The 22,581-nt window shown below is 46.0% G+C and overlaps 1 long non-coding RNA gene across 1 annotated transcript; it reads right to left on the bottom strand.

Moving 5' to 3' along the window:
• Nucleotides 1-6,473: 6,473 nt before the first annotated feature.
• Nucleotides 6,474-12,281, bottom strand: LOC125430233. The gene is made up of 3 exons (XR_007244114.1): nt 12,237-12,281; nt 8,649-8,757; nt 6,474-6,686 (listed from the first exon to the last, which is right to left on the bottom strand). It is a non-coding gene; the product is annotated as an uncharacterized LOC125430233 (long non-coding RNA).
• Between the last annotated feature and the right edge of the window lie 10,300 nt (nt 12,282-22,581).

Below are 22,581 nucleotides of genomic sequence, written 5' to 3'. Positions count from 1 at the left end.
CTTCTATTCAGATGCCCTCAACTATTGACCTGGTTGCCTTCTTTGTTACTCACAGACAATGTTTCTTCACCCACCCTGGACACTCCAACAGATATATATACTCCACTTGCTTTCCCAACATCAGATCCTCTGAAGATGCCAGCCACAGATGCAGGCGAAACGTCAGGAGAAAATGCTGCTAGAACACGGCCATACAGCCCGGAAACCACACAGCACCCAAGTGATTCCGGCTGTGAAAGCCTTCCACAATACAAGCTCTGTGAAATATTGATTAATGCAGTTAACTGATGTCTGTCTATTATCTATATCCTATGAATTATTTACTTTGAGCAACATCTATATCAGTGTTTCCCAACCTTTTTGAGGCCAGGGTACCCTTGACCTCACTCTTCATATCTCACGGTACCCCTGCCACCACCCTCCACCTTCCCCTCCCATTGCCCCTGCTTGCCACACCCCCCATCTTCCCCTCCCAGGGTGAAGGGAAGCACGGGGGGGGGGTGGCTGCTGACCTTGTGGCAGGCCCTGCCCCATGGGCCAGCTCCATGTCCTTGCTGGCACCGGTGGGAGACACCACAAAAATGAAGGGGGTGGTGGTAGTGTTGCCGCGGTACCCCTGGGATATGCTCACGGCACCCCAGGGTACCACGGAACCCTGGTTGAGAATAGCTGATCTATATCTTATATTTCTTTTTTAAATGAATAAAGTATCAAAAAAAGACTCCCACTTGTCTTTAAATGTTGTAAATGTAGTTTTGAGCCATAAAAATCATTTGTATTTCTTGAATAAATGTTAAAGCAAAGGTCAGAGCTAGTTTAAGCAGGTCTGTTCTAATTCCACTCATGGCTATTCAGTGGAGCTGACTTCCAGGGAACAATTGTACTGGATATGTTTCTGTACCATGGAGCTACTGTGGTGGCTCCATCTGAATTCTGGGTCAACAGGATTCTGAGTAATGCAAGAAGAGATCCTAGATATGTTGCTATCGATATACTGGGAAACAATTGCATCAGATTCTACAGTGATCACATGATGCTGTGAAGGTTGGTATTGTCGGTTTTGGTCTGGCAGGCCTGTCCAGGGTTTCATTGAATCATAGAGTTGGAAGAGACCACAAGGGCCATCAAGTCCGACCCCCTTCAAAGCAGGAACACACAATCAAAGCACTCCTGACACATGTTCATTCAGCCTCTGTTTAAAAACCTCCAAAGAAGGAGACTCCACAACTCTCCGAGGCAGTGAATTCCACTGTTGAACAGCCCTGATGGTCAGGAAGTTCTTCCTAATGTTTAGGTGGAATCTCTTTTCCTGCACCTCAAATCCATTACTCCGTGTCCTAGTCTCTGAGGCAGCAGAAAACAAGCTTACTCCCTCTTTGACATGGCATTCCTTCAAATATTTAAACATAGCTATCATGTCCCCCCTTAAGCTTTGCTTCTTTAGACTAAACATCCCCAGCTCCCTAAGCCTCTCTTCGTAGGGCATGGAGTCCAGACCTTTTACCATTTTGGTTGCCCTCCTCTGGACTCATTCCAGGTTGCCAATATCCTTCTTGAATTGCGGTGCCCAGAACTGTACACAATATTTTCAGGCAGAGGTTTTCCATATTATGTACTGCCTGATCCATTTCAAGTCCAGTCAACCTTTATTGATATATCAGCATGAAAGACAGACAAAAATACATCCATATATAAAATAATGGATTTTGAGAATTGGCTGCAGCCTATAGACCGATCCATTTAAGTGGAGAAGCCAAGTACTGGGGAGCCTCAGAAAGCAATTTTTTAAAAAATCAAAAATATTCATACTCTACCTTTCCCCTGTGACCCAAGGCAGTCCTGTTAACCTACACCCCCAAGAAAATATAAGTTGCTTAAACCCCATTCAAAGCCCTCAGAACTGCCTTACAGACCTCCGAAGAAGAAGAAGAAGAAGAAGAAGAAGAAGAAAAAAAGAAGAAGAAGAAGAAGAAGAAGAAGAAGAAGAAGATAAAGAAGAAGAAGAAGAAGAAGAAGAAGAGAGAAAGAAGAAGAAGAAGAGAGGAAGAAGAAGAAGAGAGGCAGAAGAAGAAGAAGAAGAGAGGAATTTGGTTATATCCCTCTTTTTCTCCTGCAGGAGACTCAAAGGGGCTTACAATCTCCTTGCCCTTCCCCCCTCACAACAAACACCTTGTGAGGTAGGTGGGGCTGAGAGAGCTCCGAGAAGCTGTGACTAGCCCAAGGTCACCCAGCTGGCGTGTGTGGGAGTGCACAGGCTAATCTGAATTCCCCAGGTAAGCCTCCACAGCTCAGGCGGCAGAGCTGGGAATCAAACCCGGTTCCTCCAGATTAGTTACACGAGCTCTTAACCTCCTACGCCATTGCTAATAAATTTTGAACAATGATGCCCCCACCCCATCTTCATGTAGCCTGTTCCACAAGATGGGAGCCACTGTAGAAAAGGTTCAGACTCTAATAATGGGCTCCCCTGTGGACTCCACGGTACTTGCCAGTACTTCTGTGAACTTTTCAAAACACAGGCAGGCCCTGGGAAGGCAGCACTTGTTAGCTGCCCTCGTTCAAATGGAAGGTTTTCCCACCACTGCAACCACAGTTGCAGCCATTGGAGCATCAGGAGGACTGGTAGACATCCATGCCTTTGATTCCACACCTTCTCTTTCTCCCTTCCTCAGCTTTGGGCCTTCCTTTGATTCTTTTTTATTTGCTTTCTGAGTAGGGCTGCCACTTTCCAGGTGTCGGCTGGAGATCCCCTCTAATTGCAACAGGTCTCCTGGAAAAGATGGCTGCTTTGGAAGGTTGACTGTATGGGATTCTACTCTACTGCAGCAGTGGCGTAGGAGGTTAAGAGCTCGTGTATCTAATCTGGAGGAACCAGGTTTGATTCCCCGCTCTGCCGCCTGAGCTGTGGAGGCTTATCTGGGGAATTTAGATTAGCCTGTGCACTCCCACGCACGCCAGCTGGGTGACCTTGGGCTAGTCACAGCTTCTCAGAGCTCTCTCAGCCCCACCTACCTCACAAGGTGTTTGTTGTGAGGGGGGAAGGACAAGGAGATTGTAAGCCCCTTTGAGTCTCCTGCAGGAGAGAAAGGGGGGATATAAATCCAAACTCCTCCTCCTCCTCCTCCTCCTCCTCCTCTTCTTCTTCTTCTTCTTCTTCTTCTTCTTCTTCTTCTTCTTCTTCTTCTTCTTCTTCTTCTTCTTCTTCTTCTTCTTCTTCTTCTTCCCCAATAAAACCAACAGTAGCTCCTCAGAGCTGTTTCAGGTCAAGAGAAAGGATAATAGAGAAGATTGAAGATTGAAGATCACCCCCCAAATTTCCACAATTCAGAACTGGCAACCCTGTTTCTGATTTTTTTTATTTTTATTTTTGCAAAATGAGAAGTGTGGTATTGTGCTCGGTTCTGCCAGCCGATGCAGCCATTTGGGCCTTGGCTCTACCTCCTGCGGTAGCTGTTTATTGTTTGGCTTTGCCTCCCACGGAAGCCGTTTGTTCTAGAACTCAACACCCCCTCTTGAAATCCTAAAGGTGCTGACGGGCTCATAAAAGTTGAAGATCCCTGCTCTAAGAGATGCTAAACAGGTTTCCTTCAGTGGGGAAACAACTGGCGAGCGGCAGCTGGAAAACTAGCCGGCACACAGGAACGTAACAGGGAATTTGCGCCCCAAATGCCATCCCTGAGCTACAATCCCTGCAACAGTGGCCCCTTCCGCACATGCAGAACAATCCACTTTGAATGCACTTTGCAGCTGGATTTGACTGTGCAGAATAGCAAAACAATTGTGAAAGTGGAGTCAAAGTGCATTATTCTGTAAGTGCGGAAGGGGCCAAAATCTAGTCACCACTTATTACCCAGGTGTCACAAACACATGCTTCTATTCACACGTACCACAAGTCAGCCTTGAACTCATTATTAGATGTAGCACTTTTGTAAGATTTTCAATCTCTCCCTGCAGCCCCAATATATGAAACACATTTACTTTCTTATCAGTCTGTGGAAGGGCTAAACCAGGGGTAGGGAACCTGCGGCTCAAGAGCCGCATGCGGCTCTTCTCCCCTTGCACTGCGGCTCCACGAGCCGAGCTGCTGGCCCCATCCTTGCCTGCCCTGCAGGCAGCAGGGCGGACACATCCATGCACTTCTCAGAATGAGTGGAGTAAAAGGTAAAAAAAACCAATATAGTGTTATCTTTATTTTAAATGTCAAAAATTATTTGCGTCTCCAAGTGTTTTCTTTTCCCATGGAAAACACGTCCAAATGGCTCTTTGAGTGTTAAAGGTTCCCTACGCCTGGGCTAAACCCTACCCAGGGTGGGCAGTCATGCTTCATATGTCCTCTGCCTTCATGGAGACCCATTTGCCTTCAATACTGTTAAAGGCATGCCCTAGCTGTGGCCTTGTTTTCCTGAAGAGCAAGTGGAAACCCCGACCTCATCTCTAAATTTGGAAAAGACCACTTAAGAACCCTAGCAGCCTTGATTATTTTGTCAGGTATCCTATGCTGTTAACAATGGGGGGGGGGACAGGTAGGGATCCAACAGGTATTCCTCACTCAGTGCAGACTTCTAGTCACTAGGACAGTGGTGGCGAACCTTTGGCACTCCAGATGTTATGGACTACAATTGGCCATGCTGGCAGGGGCTGATGGGAATTGTAGTCCATAACATCTGGAGTGCCAAAGGTTCGCCACCACGGCACTAGGATAACTCTACCTGTTGAATTTCTGGCTGTTCTATAACACAGGATCCCTGACAGGAGGGGAAACAATCGTGCCAACCATTGTAGCCCCCTCCCAAACTAATGAGGCCTAGGCCTAGCTCCCTGCTACTTCCACGCCAGTCGTTGCTACGGCAACCGTCTCTCCTGGTTGCCATACCGTAAATTCCTGTAGCTTGGACCCTACCGTTGCCATAGCGATGGGAGGGGAGGGGGAGGGAAATCAGGCTCCTCCTGATGTCACTGGAGAGTGATGCAATTCTGATAGATTGATAGCGAGGCAAGAAGGGGGGACATTAGAGCGGAAAGGAGATGGCGGAGACTGCAGTATAATTTAGGTTTTCCAGATATTTAGATAAAGTTAGCAACATGGGCAATCTATCACAATGGTGTTGAAACGTTATTGGTTGTGGTTGAAAATTGATTTTAATTCCTTTACCATTAGCTGTGCGAGGTGGCCGGACGAGCACGGGCGAGCTCAACGTGATGATGTTTAATAAAGAGGAACAAAATAATCTCCTGATGGCGACGAGAGAGAGCGAAAAGAGAGAGCCAATCTCGCGTAAAGTCAAGAGTCAGGGAAAAAAATGATGAACGCTTTCCTGATGCGGAGGTGAAAAATTGACCTTCTAGAGGCGCTTGCCGCATCCTTTCTGCCTTTGTGCTGATTCAAGGGCGCACAGATCGAGAGGGCAAAGTGAATTCAATGTCACACAACACTGGCTGTTGAGGAGGCTCTTTGTAAAGGAGGGGTGGAAAGCTACACTCTGTGAGACGTGGTGCAATCCGGGATCCTGTTTCTCCCTGTATTTTGTGAACTTAAAAAAGCAACAAGTAGGGGAATTGCACTGGAGTCATGATTTTTTTATTTCTTTTCTCTTTTTTATGTCATCAACCATCTCCTGTTAGCTCCCATTGAAAATAATGGGGATGGGGCACCCCCTTTGGGGGTCCATAACTTTGCTGCCCCTGAACCAAACATCACCAAATTTGGGTGGTATCATCAGGACAGTATCTGGATGGTACCCTGAAATTTTGGTGCCACTACCCTTAAAGATGCGCCCCCTGCAGGCCAAAACATAAAAAACACTAAAAAAATTTAAAAACACACAAACGACCCTGAAATGTTGGTGCCCCCCCACGTGACCAAATGGGGGCGCCCGGGGACATAGGGTACCCCCTGTCCCTAGGCAGGTACGCCACTGAGTCACAGTGGACTTATGGTGACCTAATAGGGTTTTCAAGGCAAAAGATGTTCAGAGGTGGTTTGCTATCGCTTCCCTCCGTGTCACACCCTGGTTATTTCTTGGAGGTCACCCATCCAAATACTCACCATAGGCTGAGAGTTTGTGACAAGCCCAAGGTCACCCAGCAAATATCCATGACACCAGTGGGGATTCCATCCATGTAATTCAGCTGAGGAGAAGACCGGCTCCCTGATGTTGCCCATCTTTTTCCTTTACCAAGACCACTAGCAATGAGTGTTGTCAGCTACCAGCATAAAATAAATCGTTTCTCTTTATTAGGTGCATAAGCTGGTGTTATATACCAAATGTTGTTTATCTTCCTGCCACAATAACCCTTGTTTGCATACATGAAGCCTATATCACAGGGGCTGGACATATTTATCTCGGCAGTTGGCTGTCTAATTGCAATCTGAGGAAGTGGTGCCAGGCATCTTCCCAATCAAGTTCAGTTTTTTTCTCTTTTTCTAAAAGGTGCCTGCCTGATTCATTTACGGAGGAAGCCGGACAAGAAGGTTTCAGATCCAAACAAGCTTTATTTGCCTTTGGAATTTTACGAACATATCGAAAAAACAACAACATTTGATAGTAAGAGGTAACCTCTCAGCACATTGCCAGCGTGGGAAGAGAAGACATGGTGGAATCCGTCGAAAAAGTACACAAGCAGATTTCATTCTCGCTTGGGTGGCTCAGAGGCCTTGGGTGGCGCAAAGGGGCTGTCGTACAGATCTGAAAGAGAAACAAATGTGTTTTTTAGGACTGTAGGGAAATATAAACGGTTGAAAGCCAGGAAAAAAAAATGTTTATAACAACTGGGAAAGACTCCTGATTTCTTTGAGGCAAAAAAAAAATGGTTGTGTGAGCTTGAGAAAGGGTTTTCTAGTTGGCTTACTAATGGTGGACAACCTCTCGATAATTGTTGCTGACCCCTGCCATCCTCCCCTGATTGATGGGCAGGAGCAGGGTGGCAAAATGGGGGGAGGGTCTTCCTTACCATGTGATAACTTCACTTCCAGCATGACCCAGAAGCACCAGCATCACACCAAGATGACACTCTACTACTTGCCCAGAGACTCCATAGAATTTTAGGGTGGGTGCTAGAGCATTCCACAAGTACAATGCTGGCACTTTTGAAGTGTGCAACAGGCGACATCATCATACAGTGACAAAGATCACCCCCGCCCCCAGTAAGTACTCCCCTCCCGCCGTCAGCTAGCCTCTCTGGAAGGGTAGTGGCAGGGCTGGGAAGTCCCATGGGTGAAGCTTGTATGCCTGCTGCCAAGGCTTCAGTACCTTTTCTTCCCCACCTTCATAGACAGACATTTAACTTCCTGTCCTTCTCACACTCCTCACCTAGCGCATTTCGTTTAGACTCCCTGCCGCAGAACCTTAACACAGACAGAACTAATGGATCTATGATTAAACCCCTGCTCTAAATGACAATTAGAGTTTGCAATGGTAGAATTGTGTCTGAGTATTCAATTTGTTCAGTAAAGTCTAGGAAATCCTCAACCTTTAAGTAGGGCTGCCAGTTCTGGGTTGGGGAATTCCTGGAGATATGGGGAAGGGAGAGACCTCAGCAGGGTATAATGTTGTAGAAGTCACCCTCCGAAACCACAATTTTCTGCAGGGAAACTGATCGCCATAGTCTTCTCATTTGTGTTAGGGTCGATATGTGTGCTGATCAAAGACTCTGTCAGCTGAATTAATCTGCGGGCTCACAAACACTTATCCACATATGTAGGCTATCACAGCAATGGGGGTTTGTAAAGAATTTTGCCAGGGTTCGTTTCTGGAAGCTATTTTCAATGCCCCAGGGCTTAGCTCAGAAATATATGAAGAGGTAAAAGTGTCCTGAAGCAAGTGAAAAGTAGATATTCATTTCAACCTTGACTTGGCACAAAGGGTTCCTGTACTTCAGGTATTACGAGAAAGGATTTGCTTTCAGGCAGATTTGAGCCTACTTTTTTGAAACTGAGCACTGATAAGCAAACAGTAGGCAAACACTGTAGGTATAGGGGGACATCTGGATATGTACCACAGTGGTGGTGGTGGTGGTGGTGGTGGTGGTGGTGGTGGTGGTGGTGGTGAAGAAGAGGAGGAGGAGGAGGAGGAGAAGGAGGAGGTGGAGAAGAAGAAGAAGAAGAAGAAGAAGAAGAAGAAAAAGAAAAAGAAAGAAGAAGAAGAAGAAGAAGAAGAAGAAGAAGAAGAAGAAGAAGAAGAAGAAGAAGAAGAAGAAGAAGAAGAAGAAGAAGAAGAAGAATTTGGATTTATACCCTGCTTTTCTCTCCTGTAAGGAGTCTCAAGGTGGCTTACAAACTCCTTCCTTTCCTCTCCCCACATCAGACACCTTGTGAGATAGTTGGGGCTCAGAGAGTTCAGAGAGAACAGAGAGAAGTCCAGCAGACTTCATGGGTAGGAGCAGGGAAATACACCCAGTTCTCCAGATAAGAGTCTGCTGCTCATGTGGAGCAGTGGGGAATCAAACCCAGTTCTCCACATTAGAGTTCACCTGCTTTTAACAACTACATCAAGCTGCCTTGAATGGCCCACATGCCTTTTTTCAACAGGGATGCCAGTGTGCATCTTTAACTGGTTATTATGTGCAACTAGAGGCCCGTGGTAACAAGAATATCAAGCCTACAGCTTATGGTTGTGATACAGCCTCTTCCAGAAGCCCAGTTCACTTACCTTTTGCCTTATCATAGATGCGCTTAACTACCTGCAGTACGGACCGTAGCGCATTGAAAACACAATCCGTGTTACACATGTTGGCAGTCTGCTGTGGGCTCACCTTCACCTGTGTATAGAAATTGGGTTAAAACGGGTGGCAGTAGATCCAGGACATCACCATATAGAAGTCCGCATGTCATTTCTTGGCCCCTTCCAGGTCTGGGGGGCTCTGAGCTCAGTGCTTTCCAATGACTGCCGCCTCCCCACAAACACACCATGATTTGTGCACCCCCTCACACAATCATGTTTCCTTGAAGGAGGGAGTCGAGTACAATTTTTCCACGTTCCTTTAAGTCCTGCTGGCATCAGCAAAACAACTCTACTTCCTTCCACACCAGGAAAAGGGAGATTGGCCAAAGGCTCTCCTATGACATTATGGGGGATTAGACTGCTGGTAGGCTTATTATTGTTTTTTATTGATTATATTTATATGCATTTATATATACACCTATTGCAAACACACAAAATAAATATAATACAGCTCAATGGCTCCTCTATGAACCTTTGCTGTGTAGGACAGGTTCCACAGCAAGGTGAGGAATTGGGGGTGAATAATTGAAAAAGCTGGTTGGATCCAACCCTAAGTTTTCATTCTTGTCAAAGTGTTCATCAGATACATGTCAGATGGTGGAACTTTGTCCCCCTTTGGCCCTTGACATCTGGGCCATCTGTCATCCAACGAGACTCACCATTCCTCCCTTTTGGGGGGAGGGAACTTTAAAACTAGAATGCTGGACGCCACTCGTATTTTCATTTTACTGAGATTTATTGTACAATTATTAGAATTAATTCTTATGGTTTTATCGCTGCTTTTAAATGTTTTAACTATCTCATATTGTTACTTCTATAGGTTGTACACCGCCCGGAGCCCTTCGGGGATGGGGCGGTATAAAAGCCCAAGAAATAAATAAATAAATAAATAAATAAAAACACTTACGGTAGAATAAAAACCTATTAGTCTTTGAAATGCTGCATGATTCTTGTTTGTTTGTTAAATTCTGTAAAACACATCATGGATCGGCACTGGCTTTTAAAAAATGTTGCCACATTTGTGCAATCCACAATTCCATTTGCCCAGCGGTGGCATGTCGCCGGATCAGTTCCTGCCTTTGATCTGCTATACTCCTCCTCTGCACTGCACTGCATGCGCTGCGCCGTCTCCCCGATTATACCGCTATCACTTGCATCTTGAGGTTTCACGATACTAATGAGGGCCAGTATCTGACATCCATTCTTGGAAAATCCTGCCAAATATTCTGCAGCTGAACAACCCCACAACCATCATGACCCAATGCTAGTGAAGGGGGGTGGGGGTGGGAATGCAAGTTTAACTAACCTGTAAGAGAAAGGGTGGCATATAAATTGAATAAACTAAACTAATGATGGTCTGGCTCTCAATATGAGAGCACTGAGAATTGCCTACTAGTAGGAAGAGACAACTGGAAAAGATTGCAGTTGCACACACAGGGTACTCTCTGGCTGTCTGAGGCACTTTCTTAAGAACTAGCCTGCTGGATCAGACCAGAGTCCATCTAGTCCAGCACTCTGCTACTCGCAGTGGCCCACCAGGTACCTTTGGGAGCTCACATGCAGAATGTGAAAGCAATGGCCTTCTGCTGCTGCTGCTCCTGAGCACCTGGTCTGCTAAGGCATTTGAAATCTGAGATCAAAGAGGATCAAGATTGGTAGCCATAAATCGACTTCTCCTCCATAAATCTGTCCAAGCCCCTTTTAAAGCTATCCAGGTTAGAGGCCATCACCACCTCCTGGGGCAGCATATTCCAAACACCAATCACGCGTTGCGTGAAGAAGTGTTTCCTTTCATTAGTCCTAATTCTTCCCTCCAGCATTTTCAATGAATGCCCCCTGGTTCTTGGTGACGTCTTCTGCTCCTCCCCACTCCTAGGGAAAATAAGTCCCTCAGAGAACATCTCTAAATGGAGTTACATCCAAGTCCATCATCTTTGAAAGGTGCCACTCTGGTTAGGGTTGCACTGAAAGGGAGGAAAGGACACCTACGCAGTCTGCTCAGTGGCTGAGTCCCCTGAAAGGGGCTTGTTCCCAGGGAAAAACTTTTAAGACTGCAGCATATAACAATGGAGGAAAAACGTGCCATCGAATCACAGCTCCATCCACAGGGTGTTCCAGTCAAGAAGTGAGCAGAAACAGCTTGCCCCGTGTTCCGTGGTAGCCGTCCATCCAAGCACTGACCACAGTCAATCCTACCTACAGGGACGTCATGAGGCAAACTGTAGCCCTGGGCAAAACCAGAGTTGGATGACCCCCAAATGGGCGGCCACTCCACCACGACCAAATTTTTTTTTGCACCAGGACATTGGTGCCTGCAGGGGGTGAATTTTTAGACATATCAGCACCAAAATTTCAGCGTATCATCAGGAGTTATGGACTCCCAAAGGGGGTGCCCCATCCCCCATTGTTTCCAGTGGGAGCTAATAGATGGGGGCTACAGTTTTGAGGGTCCATAACTTTGGCCCCCCTGAACCAAACTGCACCAAACTTGGGGGGAATCGTCAGGGCCGTCTCCTGATGAGATCCTGAAAGTTTTGAGACTGTGCCTTCAGAAATGTGCCCCCCCCCCAGCCTGCAACCCCCATTGACAGCAATACAGAAAACTCAATGCAGAACAAAGATTCTTGGGCAAATTTCTGGGATGTTCCTGCAGGGGGTACATTTTTGGATGTATCAGCACCAAAATTTCAGGGTATCATCTGGAAACTGTCCTGATGGGACCCACCCAATTTTGGTGCAGTTTGGTTTAGGGGGTCCAAAGTTATGGACCCTCAAAGGGGTGCCCCATCCCCTATTCTTTGCTAAGGAGATGGGGCTACCCTTTTGAGGGTCCATAACCTTGGCCCCCTGAACCAAACTGCAAGCTGGAGAGTACTTATTGACAGAAAAACTACAGAAAGGGAAAGAGTCAAAAAGTCCATCCATCTCCTTCTCCTCTTCATTCCTCCATCTTCCATTCCATACTGTACATATACACACACTAAATCAAATTACAGTCAACTTATGATGACCTCATAGGGTTTTTAAGGCAAGAGATATTCAGAGGTGGTTTGCCATTGCCTGACTGGGCAGAGCAGCCCTGGACTTCCTCAGCGGTCTCCCATCCTAGTGCTAACCAGGGCTGACCTTCAGAGCTTCTAAGATCTAATAAGATTGGACAAGTCTGGACTACCCATCAGGGTGGGTTTGTGTACACACACTCAAGCCTCTGAAAGGAAAAAATTACACGACAATCACGGAAAATCTGAGCCACAGACTGCATAATAAAAGCACTACAGAAAATGTCAAGAGAGCTCATGAGTCAACTGCGTGAGCCAATCCATCCTTTGTGAGGAAGATAAAAAACATCCAAAGTCAATAGAACATTTGATGTCGGAAGAATTTCCTTCTTTTAATTTTCCTGCCATATCTTCCTCCTCTTTCGTTAGTTGACATCGGTCTGAAACCTCCGTCCTGAAGCCAACTCTGCCTTCTCCCTCCACTACCCTACTAGTCATGAAAGAATGTCCAACTTACAAGACAATATTGTTTCCTCCTGTCCTGGATGCCTTCTCCTGATGCTGTCCCAGTCCTGTGAGCATCTCAGGTGGCTTATGTACCCAGGTCCCAGATGCTTCCAGCTCTGATTGGGTAAGTAACCTCCAATGAGAGCATGGGTAGCATTAGTCATATGCTCAACTTTCACAATCGTCTTGAAGCTGCCTTGTGTGGGTCAAGCTATGGCGTTGTGTGGGTGGTTAAATGTTCAGTAAGCAATACCAGCTACAGGTGCTTCATCGGAATGTGCTTCTGTCCCATTTGGCACTGTGTAATTTTACCATTTATTTAAGATTTGTTTAGATCAAGAGAAAGAGTGCATTTATAATGCCAATTCATAATACCAATTCTCAATCCCTTTACTGCAGGTAGAACAATAACATTTGAGTCCTTAGAGACCAACAAGATGTTCAGGGCATAAGCTCTTGAAAATCAAATCTCCCTTGGTCAAATACAAGAAGGGAGCTTTGAATCTTGAAAATTCTGTAGGTGGTACTGGACTCAACCAGTCAAGCTTTACTGCAATCCTAGACTAGCAAAAGGTACTGGACTCAATTCTAGCTGTTCTACTGCAGACCAACAGAGCTACCCCCTGAAACATGTCTGCATTTATCATTCGATTCAATAAGCCTTTATTGGCATATACACGATAGTATAAAAATACAGTTCCAGTTAAAAAGTGAATAGTAAAAAACTTCGCGTTTGTCATACATTCAGTTTACAAACTTCTGACAAAAACTTTGCCACTATAAGGCAACAATGAAGATCCTGACAATTTAAAAGCATAACTACTTTATCTGATTCAGTATAATCAATCATAGAGTCTATCACTTGGGATAACAGACTGGATCGGAGTTCTTGGTACAATAAGCAGTTCAGGAGAATGTGTGGGATGGAATCCAGCTGTCCTGTGCTACAGGGACAGAACCTCTCATCGCTTGGAAGACCTTTAAGTCTTCCTCTATGTAGCGGAGATGGCATGATGTTAAATCTAGCCAGCATATAGGCTCTCCTGTGTATGGGATTTTTGAGCGCTGTAATATATAAGCTGGGTATCCCTGCGTGAAAGGAATTGACATATTCATTGGTGAACAAGATTTATTTGCCAAGCTCTGCAGTTGTTGATAGTCCATTGCTAACAGCCTCTCTTTAATGAGGGCAAAAGTTTCAGTAAAGGTTAGCATATTGAAGGAGTCACTGTCATTATCATTAATTTATGGTCCCTTTCACATGACTTGGAAAGATAAGACCACATAGGTATTATTCAGCTCACCCTGAGCTTCAGGCTAGTACCACAAAGCAAACATATTGCCATAAGAATAGCCTTTGTCAATACGGAGATACCCTCAAAAGACATAAATTGATTGTTGTATAGTGGTCTCTAGGGAGTTATCTAAATAACATTCATCCGGTATTATGACTAACCTAGGGAGATGGGGTTATAACTTATATGTCACGGTCCCAAGTTGGGCAGGACACAAATGGACCATCAACAATCATGTCATATATTAACAGACGTTATAACAATGCTGACAGCCTGAATTGGTGTCATGGGTAAGGTGGGTAAGGTGTCAAAGTAGGGTCTGGGAAACCCAGGTTCAAACACCACCATCCTCTGCCATAGAAACTTGCTGGATGACCTCAGGGCAGTCACACATTCTCAGCCTTGACCCTGGCAAGTATTTGGATGAGTGACTTCCAAGGAATACTAGGAGTATGACCTGGAGGCAGGCAGTGACAAACCACCTCCAAACCCCTCTTTCCTTGAAAATTCTAAGGGGTCACCAGAAGTCAGCTGTGACTTGACCGCAAAAACCAAAACCAAAAAAAGCGCACAAATGTTAACATTAGTACCGTGTTTCCCCGAAAATAAGACAGTGTCTTATATTAATTTTTGCTCCCAAAGATGCGCTATGTCTTATTTTCAGGGGATGTCTTATTTTTCCGCTCCACAGCTGCATGCTCTGGTGTTCTGTTCGATGGGCATGTTTCCAAACAAAAACTTTGCTATGTCTTACTTTCGGGGAATGCTTTATATTTAGCACTTCAGCAAAACCTCTACTATGTCTTATTCTCCGGGGATGTCTTATTTTCGGGGAAACAGGGTATAACATATTCTTAATCTGATGCGCAGTGTGGGCAGTGGGCCAGGCATTGTTTTGAACAGAATGTGTATCTCCTGCCTTCATTCTCATACACATTAAATTCTTGTTTACATGTGACTCAAAAATGGTACTATGAGAGCCAGCACAGTGTAATGGTTAAAAGCAATGGACTCTAATCTGGAGAACCAGGTTTGATTCCGCACTCCTCCACAGGACTCTTCCTGCTGGGTGACCTTGGCCTAGTCCCAGTTCTTTCAGAACTCTCTCAGCCTCACCTACCTCACAAGGTGTTTGTTGTGAGGAGAGGAAGGGAAGGAGTTTGTAAGCCACTTTGGGGCTTTCCCCACTGACAGAGTTGAACTGGTTTCTACCTAGGTTCGCCTCAGTGAATCCCCACTGCCACCGAGCTCAACATTGTTTTGTCTCAGTTCTCCCCCCACCCCCCTCAGAAGTGCTACATCCTTGTCGCAGTTATGAACTACACTTTTCTGCCGGAACAAGGTCGATACCGCTTCGAAGTGGGGAAGCATCAAAACGACACCTCATCCATTCAACCAATCACAAGCCGCTTTTGTGGCATGCGCAGAACGGGAGAGTAGTGGTGGACAGAAAGCGCATGTAACTGTAAACTGTAAATTGTAAAAACTGTAAAAAAAATAACACTCCCGTTTCCCGCCATAACACAAGCGCCAATCACGATCAAGGAGCAAAACAGGCACCAAAATGATCCCGCCCACTTAGCTCAGTTCCAGGGGGCCAACTCAGTTGCTGTGGGGACAGCCTGGAGTCGCCCTCCACTGAAGGGAACCGAGTCAACCTTAGCTCCCTTCTGTAGTGGGGAAAGCCCTTTTGAGACTCCTTACAGGAGAGAAAGCAGGGTATAAATCCAAACTTCTCTTCTTCCTGGATCTGAGCAATTTAGCTACGCATATGATTTCAGTTATAATTTGTATTAGATTTAGTGGAATGTCAGGATTAAGGGAGTGTTCCGGGAATTGGGATATTCCTGGTTCCAATTCCAGATTGACTATAATTCAATCTGGGAAATTCAATCTAGATCAAACCAAGGGAAATTCAATTTAGATCAAACCAAGGAAAATTCAATCTAGATCAAACCAAGTCTGAAAATAAACTGCACCTTTTCATCGAGGTTTCAACCTCCCCACCGCAGCATGTTTCCAATGAAGAAATCTAGGCCTATCTTGGATTCAAGAAATGTAACAATCCTCACTACCACGCGATCTGCTTGGCGGGTCTCTCTTGATTGGCTGTCATGCCGTGTTGGGGCGGGACCTATTTTTGTTCTCCTGCAAAAACATGCTGATGTTATGACATTAGAATGTCAGCACATCATCATGTCTCCCCCGCTCAAGTTTCTGGTTGGTTCTCGTTTTCTTGTGCTCTCGCGAGAATAGCACCGCGCGCACTGATTGGTTGTAAGACAATTGTGTCACGCTTCACGGCGGGAAATTTGAACCAGGATTAGACCCCCAATCCTCCCCTCCAAACTGGATCGAAGACGTGTTTTTTGAAAAAGTAGTACTTTCAAGCAGGTTCGGCAAAGACGCGGGATAAGGGGGAGAATGAGCGCCAGAACCGGGATGAATCCTTGTTCATCGATCAGGCAGTGGGAAGTTCTTCCTGAATCCTGGATATTTCACATGAGTATCACGCAATTAATTGACCGTGGGGAATTGGCCAAAGTAACCTTAGGCAAAGCGCAATTATTCTCTCAGCCTGTCCATATTGCCTCAACCCTGTCCTGCCTCTTTCAGTGATCTTATTTCGGGGATGCAGTTTTGAAATGGTCTTAGCATGCTATCATTACTGAACTGGTGCTAAAATAATAAGGGTCAAAATGCATGCTCCTTTAGCCAGAGCAATAAACAAATGCCCTTGACATTTAAATCTGTTTCGGGCAGGCTATTGCAAAATAGGCAATTAGAATGAACCTCAGGTGTTTGATTGTACATGGGGTGAGGGACTCAAACAATTATCCTTGACGTGAAGTTTAGGGCATTGCAAGCATATTCCTATTTGCCATCTGAGAAACACTAATAGATATGTGTTGTTTCTCTGCGGCCACTTCCATTTTGCCTCAGAGACTACAGTGGTTTGGGGGGAGGGGTTGAGCTTAAACTAAGGTGACCAGATGGTCACCTTTGTGATCCGGGATGGGGGAGGCGGCTGCGCGAGCGCATGCGCGCGCAACCACAGGAGCGCACTGCCTTCTGGGGCTTGCCGTTTCCCGCCCTGTCACAGGACGGCAAACGGCAAGCCCCAGAAGGCAGTGCACGCGGCCGCAAGAGCGCACAGCCTTCTGGGGCTTGCCGTTTGCCGCCCTGTCACAGGATGGCAAACGGCAAGCCCCAGAAGGCCGTGCACGTGGCCGCAGGAGCGCACGGCCTTCTGGGGCTTGCCGTTTGCCGCCCTGTCACAGAGCGGAAAACAGCAAGCCCCAGAAGGCAATGTGCTCCTGCAGCCGGGCGCGCAGGAGGCTGCAGCACTGCCTTGCGCCCCAGAAGGCAGTGCGGCAGCCTCCCCAAAATCGGGACAATTTGAAGAACCCGCGGGACGCGGGACAAATTGTTTAAAGGCGGGATGGTCCCGCCAAAAGCGGGACGTCTGGTCAGCCTAACTTAAACATAACATCGCCATGCAACTGTCCACCTTCTGAGTTTTCCCCTGCCTCACCATGATTTTTCCCCCAAATCAACTTTGCTATGATTCTTCTGGGAGAATCCTACTCAGAGTGGATTTGGTCACCATGGGGATGGGAAAGGGTGAATTTCCAGATATCTTAGCTTACGTCAGCACCATATTCACTTCCTGTCCTCTCATGCCCATCATTCCTCATCAGTAGTACTGGCAGGATTTTTGCCAACTTAAAAAATTTAAGTAGTTGCTCTATTTCAATACTGGGTTTTTTTTAAAAAAAACCCACAGCAATATAACTGGGGCGTTGTGGGGTTTCCGGGCTGTATGGCCGGGTTCCAGTAGCATTTTCTCCTGACATTTCGCCTGCATCGGTGGCTGGCATCTTCAGAGGATGCAGATGCAGATGAAATGTCAGGAGAAAATGCTACTGGAACACGGCCATACAGCCCGGAAACCCCACAACACCCCAGTGATTCCAGCTGTCAAAGCCTTCGACAAAGCAGTATAACTACTGGCTGTTGTGGGTTTTCCAGGTTGTGTGGTTGTCGTCTGGTAGTTTTTGCTCCTCACATTTTGCCTCTTCTATGGCTGGCATCTATGACCGCATCTATGGCTGAAGATGCCAGCCACAGAGGTGGGTGAAGCATTGGGAGCAAAAACTACCAGACCACGTCCACAAAGCCCTGAAAACCCACAACAGTCAATTGATTCTGGCCACAAAAGCCTTTGATGGTACAGATGTAGCTACTGTAGATTTTTATAAAAGCCTTCTGAAAGCAAAGGATGGAGAAATGGCAGGCAGGAGGTGACAAGAAGGGAAACATGGCAAATCCTACAATGAAGACATCTCAGTACCACTGGGAGCACTTGGGGCTGCTTTTAACCTGCTCTGTATTTGGACTATAGGCACGATATCATCCTACCTCTCTCATTTTATAGACTACTGAGAGAATATATTTACTTATTTCCTTTATACCTTCGCCAGTGGGGACAAAACATCATTCTCCCTGCCTCTGTTTAATTCTTGCAGCAACCCCGTGAGGCAGGTCAGGCTGGGAAAGAGTGACTGGCCCAAGGTCACGAGGCAAACGTCCGTGGCAGATTGTGGGTTGTGACCTGCGACTCCCAGATCCTTGTCTGACACTCTAACGCTTCACCACACTGGGTCTGACGCGATCAGTATTCTAAGATAAGGCTTAAGTATAATTTATTGAATCTGCTAAAATACCACAAAAGGCGCCCAGTTTCAACAGCAATAAACTCACCTCCGTTCAGTTATTTATCACATACTATTTAGGCAGGGTTGATGAGAACCACAGTATGGTGTCTGAGGCAAAGATTCTCTCAGGCCACTTTGACACACTCAGAATAATGCACTTTCAATGCACATTGCAGCTGGATTTTACTGTGGGAAATAGCAAAATGCATTTGCAAACAATCGTGAAAGTGGATAGAAAGCAGTAATGGGATCCAAAAATTTTAGTAACAGGTTCCCATGGTGGTGGGATTCAAACTGTGGCGTAGCACCAATGGGGATGGGCGGGGCACGACAGGCGTGGCCAGGCTTTCCGTGGGCGGGGCTGTGGCAAGGACGCAGCCGCTGCACCGGTCCTTGGGTGGGGAAACGAATGCACGCAGGCGCAGGCTGCCACGCACACCGGTGCACCTCCTGCTAGACTGCTTCAAGTTCTGCGCGCTACTGCTGAGAGGAGGGGCGTAACTAAGGCAAAAATCACGTGGCAAAATCACCACTTGGTAACCCCCTCTCGGCACACACAAATAATTAGTAACCTACTCTCGGGAACCTGTGAGAACCTGCTGGATCCCACCTCTGATAGAAAGTGCATGATTCTGCATGTGTGAAAGCGCACTCAGGGTCCACCTCCAGCCAAATCCAACCTACACATCAAATGGAAGCAAATCACATTACTTGTTTGCGCCTGCATAGCTACGTGTGCATTGTAAAAAAAATAAATTAAAAAATAGCGGGTTTGTGAGAAGGGGCAGAAAGAAAACAGATTCTTTCCCCTGACCTCAACTAGATTCCTTCTTGGAAAATGGGCACCCATCTGAAGGGGAAAAACAGACCCTGATTCAAGAATAATGGATGAAACCCGTTATTTTTATTCTGAACAGAATCAACCTCTGAGGGGCGTTCAACTGCCTCAATGTCTCGGGATTTTGTTGCATTGGTTGAAAATTCCACCCAATTTCTCAGTGGTCTGAATTTTAAGAACATAAGAACATAAGAACTAGCCTGCTGGATCAGACCAGAGTCCATCTAGTCCAGCACTCTGCTACTTCCTGCGCAGAGTATTGGGCCCACCAGATGCCTTGTGCCTCACGCACAGGATGTGAAAGGCAAATGGCGGCTCCTTCCTGCTTGCTGCTGCTCCTGAGCACCTGGTCTGCTAAGGCATTTGCAATCTGAGATCAAGGAGGATCAAGATTGGTAGCCATAGATTGACTTCTGCTCCATAAATCTGTCCAGGCCCTTTTTAAAGCTATCCAGGTTAGTGGCCATCACCACCTCCTGTGGCAGCATATTCCAAACACCAATCACATGTTGTCTTTAGGAAAGATTAAAATCTCCTATATATTTCTGAACTGTTCATATGAAAGTTGCCATGCCTGGTGTCCAGAGCTTTGTGATCAGGGACACATCGGAGCTTGGAATTTTATTTGTCTGCATCTGCATGATGATCTCCCTTGAATGTTGCGGAACAGGGAGGCAGGACACAATTCTGGGTTTCAAGGTGGAACATTAGCTTTGATCTGTTTTCAACAAGAGGAGACAAGTGTAAAATATATTGCGGCGTGACAAATGCCTTCCTTGAAGGTTTTGATGTCGGGGCAATATGCCAGACAAAATTCTACCATTTAAGTTTGAATACTTTCTTGACCCTGATACCCTGTTTTCGAGGGGGGGGTGGTGGTATTAAAAATGTTTTGTGATGCAAAATTTGAAGCTGAGGCCTCTTGAACAAAGCAATTATTTGGGAAAGTCCTTGGTTTCGAACGCCTGTTTGTTCACCACAATGCTGCACTAGATGAACCACTCAGTGGTGGGATCCAAAATTTTTAGTATGACCAGTTCCTCACAGCCAGCCCCCCAACTCAGCAGGCAAGCAAGGGCAGGAGGCGTACCTAGGGCAAACCTTGGTGAGGACTGGTGAGATGCAAAAGGTACAATTTTAAGGCTGAGAATCAATGAATTGCAGTACCTGAAAGGGATTAACCCAGTTCAGGGAGTTACATTATTAGTCGCAATTGCTATATGGAACCTTCACGTTCAAAGGCAGTGTGCCTCTTGGGGAGGCGAGGATGTGGAGATGAAAAAGCGGACCCAATTAGTAACCCCCTCTCGGCACACACAAATAATTAGTAACCCACTCTCGGGAACTGGTGGGAACCTACTGGATCCCACCTCTAGAACCACTTGGTCTGACCAAGCCAAGCTCTTCTTATATTTTTAATCTAGCTGCTGTCGCTACCTGCAATATATTTTTTCCCCAGAGGCAGTTGTACTCAAACACAACCCGCAAAAGCAGCATTCTCCTCAATCGTCTGCATCAGTGGAAAAACCACCATCCTTAAGTTACCTCAGACATCATACTGTTCACCCTAGTCATCTTGCTTTTCTATCATTAATATTCACTACATCCCAAAACGCCTCCCAGACAAAGCAACCTCATGATCCACTTCCCCTAGTCTTGACACACCCAAATAACACATGTCCCTCCGAAGTCTCTTGCTATCAACAAGGTTTGCGCCAAGTGACTCACCTCTCAAGTAGCAACAGCACAACACCTAGCCTGATTTGCAAATACTACTGTCTTGTAGGCTCTGCTAAACTTACTTTTTAACCTTGTGTTTTTCCTGCAGAACAGGCCTCACTCTCTCCCCAAACTCAGTCCGCTCCCAACATGATTTAAATAACAATTTAAACCTAACCTCCAAAGACGCTCCTTAAACCAACATCTGCTCTCACTCTTTACTACGCCACTCACTTTCTGTTGACGTTTTACTGTACAGTACACAGTAGTAGGATCATTTTCTGGTATAATCTGGGCCTATCCCATCCTTATGGAAGAGGAATATAAAGGAACAGTACAATCCTTAGGCCTAATGTCCACCCTTAGCTTACACTTGACAACTCTTCAAGCTATAAAACACTATCAAATTCCCTTTCACAAGTTTGGACTGTGGACGAAACTCTACCTTCTTCATAAACTGCAGTGTTTGGGACTCTTTAGTTTGGAGAGGAGACGTCTGAGGGGGGATATGATTAAAGTCTATAAAATTATGCATGGGGTAGAAAATGTTGACAGAGAGAAATTTTTCTCTTTCTCACAATACTAGAACCAGGGGGCATTCATTGAAAATGCTGGGGGGAAGAATTGGGACTAATAAAAGGAAACACTTCTTCACACAACATGTGATTGGTGTTTGGAATATGCTGCCACAGGAGGTGGTGATGGCCACTAACCTGGATAGCTTTAAAAAGGGCCTGGACAGATTTATGGAGCAGAAGTCAATCTATGGCTACCAATCTTGATCCTCCTTGATCTCAGATTGCAAATGCCTTAGCAGACCAGGTGCTCAGGAGCAGCAGCAGCAGAAGGCCATTGCTTTCACATCCTGTACGTGAGCTCCCAAAGGCACCTGGTGGGCCACTGCAAGTAGCAGAGTGCTGGACTAGATGGACTCTGGTCTGATCCAGCAGGCTAGTTCTTATGTTCTTATGTTCTTAAACACAGGATTTTAACAAATTGAATATTGTCGAGAGCTTCACCTCAGGTCACTTTGGACCAGTCGATCCTACATAATAAAAGCAAAGCTAATGTGCCTTAATGGTGGTAGATTTCTCCTTGAGGGGCCCTACATGCCAGGAAATGTTTTCGTTCTTGCTCATCAGGGTTTGCAAAAGATGAATTTCACCCCAGCTGGAAGAAGGGAGCAAATAGGTGGTGAATAGCCGCTGCTTTGAACTGGATTCAAGCCTTCTTTGAGGGTGTAGGATTTCTTTCTGTTTGGGATTGATTCTCCTCTACCAGTGTTCAATTTGTACATTAAAGCTGATATTGTAAAAAAAATGTCATCAGTGTTCTCTGATCCAAAAAAAAAAAAAAGCTAATAAAGGCCTGGCCCTGGAAATTCTCAGTACGGTGAGCACAGTCATACAACCGCCTCAAGACAGTGGGATGTGGCTGGATGTTAATATGAAAGTGTTGCAGAATCTAAGTAGGTGTATGTTTGGACTGTTCTTGAATGAGAGACTTTCTGAGTCCCACACATGCAGAATAATGCACTTTCAACCCACTTTCACAATTGTTTGCTAGTGGATGTGGCTATTCCGCACAACTGCAGAGGCGTAGCTCCAAGGGGCCTGGGGGGGGGGTGCACAATGCACCGGGCGCGTGCTCCTGTGGAGGTGTGGTGAGGGAGTTCCGGGGGTGTGGAGGGGTGGGACAGGGGCGTTCTGGGGCAGGGCGGGGTAGAGGATGCATCATGAATAAAACAGGACAGCTGCTAAGAGTACATTATGAGGAAAAAAATCT

Source organism: Sphaerodactylus townsendi, linkage group LG03 (assembly GCF_021028975.2).
Source record: "Sphaerodactylus townsendi isolate TG3544 linkage group LG03, MPM_Stown_v2.3, whole genome shotgun sequence".
Taxonomy (NCBI): Eukaryota; Metazoa; Chordata; class Lepidosauria; order Squamata; family Sphaerodactylidae; genus Sphaerodactylus; species Sphaerodactylus townsendi.
Note: the sequence above shows the minus strand (reverse complement) of the source record. Positions and strands in the feature narration are given on the sequence as shown.